General features: G+C 35.4%; 1 pseudogene; it reads left to right on the top strand.

Annotated features, from left to right (window-relative positions):
• The first annotated feature begins 3,142 nt into the window (after window positions 1-3,142).
• Window positions 3,143-3,772, top strand: LOC131871201 (ubiquitin-conjugating enzyme E2 11-like; annotated as a pseudogene).
• The last annotated feature ends 703 nt before the right edge of the window (window positions 3,773-4,475 follow it).

Below are 4,475 nucleotides of genomic sequence, written 5' to 3'. Positions count from 1 at the left end.
CAAAAAACAAAGAGGCAACTAGGGAGGAACCAGAAACAGGACAAAAGGCACCCTGCAACCTCACAACCCAGACCCAAAAAGAAGGGAGATCCGCTAAAGCAACAACCAAAGGGGAAGAGAAACCTTTGTCTACAAAGACAACTCCACTTGGATCCCAAACACCCCTACTGCATCCATTCCTGAGAAACAAGATCTCATCCCCAACCTCAGCTTCAAACTCCTTTGCTGTAGCAATTTCCAAGAAGACAACCCTACCCCCACCAATGAGGAAACAAAAACTAGATCCACAAACCCTAGCCATCATGAGAGTATAAAGAAACCACACATGGTGGAGGCCACAATTAACAGGGGCCAGTGAAGGATCAAGAACGTCTACCGCAAACCAAACTAGCTGATACCCCCACCATTCGCAATGCCAACCAATTGAGCCACTAGGAAGAATAAAGGAGGGCGGAAAACACTCAGACCTATGGCCATCTCCATCCGGGTCCTCCTCACCTTCCTCACTGGCAATGCTTCCTGAAAGCCTAGCCCTTGTTATTCCTCATGCATGCCACTCCATCGGTTACTTCCCAATAAAGATTTAGATGTTGAATTGACTTCTAAACTTAATTTGTTAGATTATTTAAAATTGACTTAATATAGAAACTATACTTTAACAAAATTTCAATAGTTAGAGATGTGAATTTAATAATTCAATAACAAGATTTAGTTACACTATTTGATGAGGTTGGTTTATGCTCATGCTAGTGATGTATGAGTTTAGGGTTCAATTGCATATTTAAGGTATGTGAGCTCAATTTGATATGATAATAATTTTGTTGCTTTGGTTACAAATATAATATATATGTTCATGTTTGTAGAAAAATATGTGAATATACAAAAGCTAATGGGAGAAGGGAAATTCATTTGCATCTTAATTACATTGCTCCACATTATGAAGTAATGTGATTTTGTTAATGTATTCTAGTGAGAAAAATATAACAATCCAATATGAATTAAGGGCTTTTAAGTATGAAGCAAAATATAAGTTTCTATGAACCAAAGTATAAGTGCCAAAATTTTTATTTTATAAATTTAGTTCAATGTAATGGTGTTTAGTTGTGTTTCTAGGGTCCATAATTAGGCATAAGAGTGCAAGGCCATGTAGATATTTTGAACATGAAATTTTTTGTGAAGATCTCATCTTTAGATTTCAACCAAAATACCTATGGGTAGGGTATCGGGATAAGGGTGGACGAAGTTTTTTGGGGGTTTGGAGAGATACCTTTTTAAAAGCCCCCATTTGGGAAAACCTAGGTAATTGGTTCAAGGAACAAAGTCAACCTATGACTTTCAAAATATGGATAATGAAGAACTATACCTTGTACTCTTGGAAGAGGACCCATGTGGGCTCTCACAAATAGTCATATCCATTGGTTGTTATGTAGGAAGGTTGGTATATGGTGTGGAAGTGTGTCATGTTTCCATACTATTGGATAGAGAGGAGTAATATTTCACTCTATATGACAATCTCTCTTGATATTATGAAGATTTTTTATATTCTTCAACTTTTTTACATGAGAAGACTAAGAGAAATAGTAATAAATTTATGATGTTTTGTGAAGAGTTCTTAATTCCTCATAGAAAATGTGCTAGAAGTTGAAGGATGAAGAATGACAAATTATTCAAGTGAAAAAGTAGTGTGACCCAACTTCATTCTTGTCTAACCTTTAGAGATGAGATCTCATATTTTATTTTATTTTAATTTTTCACTACATTTTATGTCATGTTAAGATTGTGATGACCTTGTTATTTGGATGTAATTGGGATTTGATTTTTTTGTATTGAACAAGCAATGTTTATCCCTTAGATAAATCTTTCATTTCTTATGTTGTCTTCCTTTTAGATATCTAGGTTAGCTTATGTAATATACAATGTGTGAGACCTTAACCAAGTTAATTTTAATGGGATGAAAGTTGTCTCTATTGTTTGCCATGCATATGTAATTGTTTGTCTGGATTCCTAATGTAGTTTAGAGATGACAAGAACCATAAATTTCTTGATGATCCATATAAATATGGTAGAAAACGTTATCTTATAATTGACTTCTCTCTCAAATTCAAATCCTATTGATTTAACTTTTGTATAAAGAAAATGATTGTAAAAGATATGCAACCATTGTGAGGGTTATAGTTGGAGTGAACGTGTATGGAAAATAAATGAAAGTCTAATGCTACGTGCTAATTTGCAGATGTGTAGTATTGTATAACAAAATTAATTTTCCCTTCAAATATATATAAATGCCTCGGCTTAGCTTCGAGGGTTGTTTTGAGATAGAAACTACAGAGGTGGAAATGTCACAGGCAGACAGGTTTGATAATGTTAAGCAAGCAAAAATTCTGTTTAGTGAAGGCGTTGAACGAGACCACAGAAATTTTAAATTTTTCATCGCCCAGACTAGATTCAGCACTAGGAAAGCTGTCAATGTATCTTGTAATCTATGACACTAAATTGAATGAATATTAGATCTCATTAAATCAGGATTCTAAATAAAGACTGCGCTATGTGCATACAGTAGAGATGAAAATAAAACTGTATTATCTTTCATTAATCAAATCACCCAAGAAGAGAACTAAATCAAAGTTTGACTACCGATGTAAACTAAAAAAATAAGAGACTTTGTTAACAAACAGTTCTAAATAAAGAGCAGAGACTTGCATGGAATGCAAGCAAAAAACATTAAGGGAGAAACCAACAGATAAGTGCTAGTTATATTCTATTTATATTCTTCTATATGTTGCGAAACAATGGGGAACTGAAAAAACACTAAAATACAAGTTGCATGAGCCGTTGTCTTGAAAATCGAGGCCCGAGGGTAACCCTCAACAAGAGCGTGGATCAAAGACAAATTAAACCCCCACTCTATCTCAACGTTAAGTGGAATATGGCAAAGATCTCACCATTAAGTAGAATATGCCGACCTTGCCACCCTATAAGATCAAGCACATTGACAATAGTTTACAAACCACCAGTGCAAGCACATTCCAGTGTGAAGAAAAAAACAAAAGAGCAGGAAGTGGAGTAATATTGATTCCAAAGAAATCTCAGGTAGAGTCTGGATTACTAGTTAGAGTAAGAGAACATAGCGAGCAGGGCAATCAGGCGTATATGGAAAGAAGTAATGGAGTTGCAAAAGTCTCAGAAGGATCTATCGTGTCCATTCAGTGCCAGACCAGTTGCAGAAGACATTTTCCATTGGAGGCCACCCCAATAGGTCCTGCTAAAACTCCTTACTCAGGGGTCTCCTTTTCACTTCTTATTGATTTCCCTGAGGACTACCCCTTGAAGCCTCCTAAGCTCATCTTCAAGACTAAGGTAAATATACAATCTTAAACCCAAGAACTCATCATCCTAATCTATGGTTTATCTGTTTATTTTTTATGATCTGCAGTTTTTCTTTGTCATAAGCTCTTCAATTTCTGTCTGAGATCATTGTAATTTATGTGGGTTTTGTAGTTTTTATTTGTCATAAGCCCTTCAAATCCCATGTGAGATCATTATAATTTATGTTGTTATTGCTTTTTTGGGTCAGGTTTATCATCAAAATATAAATGCGAATGGGAGTGTGTGTTTGGATATATTGAAGGAGCTGCAGTGGAGTCCTTCAGTGACTGTTTCAAAGTAGTTGTTATTTGTGTGGTTCTTGCTTGCTCATCTTTACAAGAGTGACGGAGGTCGCTATGAGGATACTACCCGAGCTTGGACACACAAATATGCAGCCAATTTTTGAGTAAAATATGTAAGAGATTGTATGACAGAGATTTCTATAGATACAAAATATGGTGTTGAATGTGTTGAATCTCAAATCAACGGATTGGATAGGTTCTAAGGAAATGCCAACTCCTATGATCAAACCCTCCAATTGACTTCGCCACCTTATAGACTGAACCTATGTGGTTACTAACTCCCTCACTTTAGGCTCTACAAGACCTTGGCGGGTATACCTATTCACTAGTGGCTTTCAATGACTAATACATTTTATAGCAGATTGTTTATCTTAATCTAACTTCCTCCTATCTCAGAATGACATAGGTTCCTAGGATGAGTGGCTTGTAGATGAGTTCAAGATTGTTGAACTGTGGAAGCTATTTGATCTTTGTAATTGAAATTTAGAAGTATGTATACTATTGCTAATTGGTTTTATGTGTCCTACTCAACTAGTCCTATTGCTTTAATGTAAAAGTAATTAATATGGTAAATGTTGTGATTTGTGAATGACCAGTGTCTTTCCTGTTATTTGGGCTACAGAGTCTTATATTTCTCTAGGACTTAATGTATGATTTGCAAGATAGTTTTTAAACCTACCCCCTTTGGTAAATTTGTCAGTTATTGTTTCTTAAGAGATCTGCTAAATGTTTATATCATAAACCGCTTGAATGAATTTAACCTTAACCTTAAAGGACCATCCAAGGAAGAACTACAAGGAACAATTA

This window comes from Cryptomeria japonica, unplaced genomic scaffold, assembly GCF_030272615.1.
Source record: "Cryptomeria japonica unplaced genomic scaffold, Sugi_1.0 HiC_scaffold_378, whole genome shotgun sequence".
NCBI lineage: Eukaryota > Viridiplantae > Streptophyta > Pinopsida > Cupressales > Cupressaceae > Cryptomeria > Cryptomeria japonica.
This window is presented reverse-complemented; position numbering and strand designations above follow the sequence as displayed.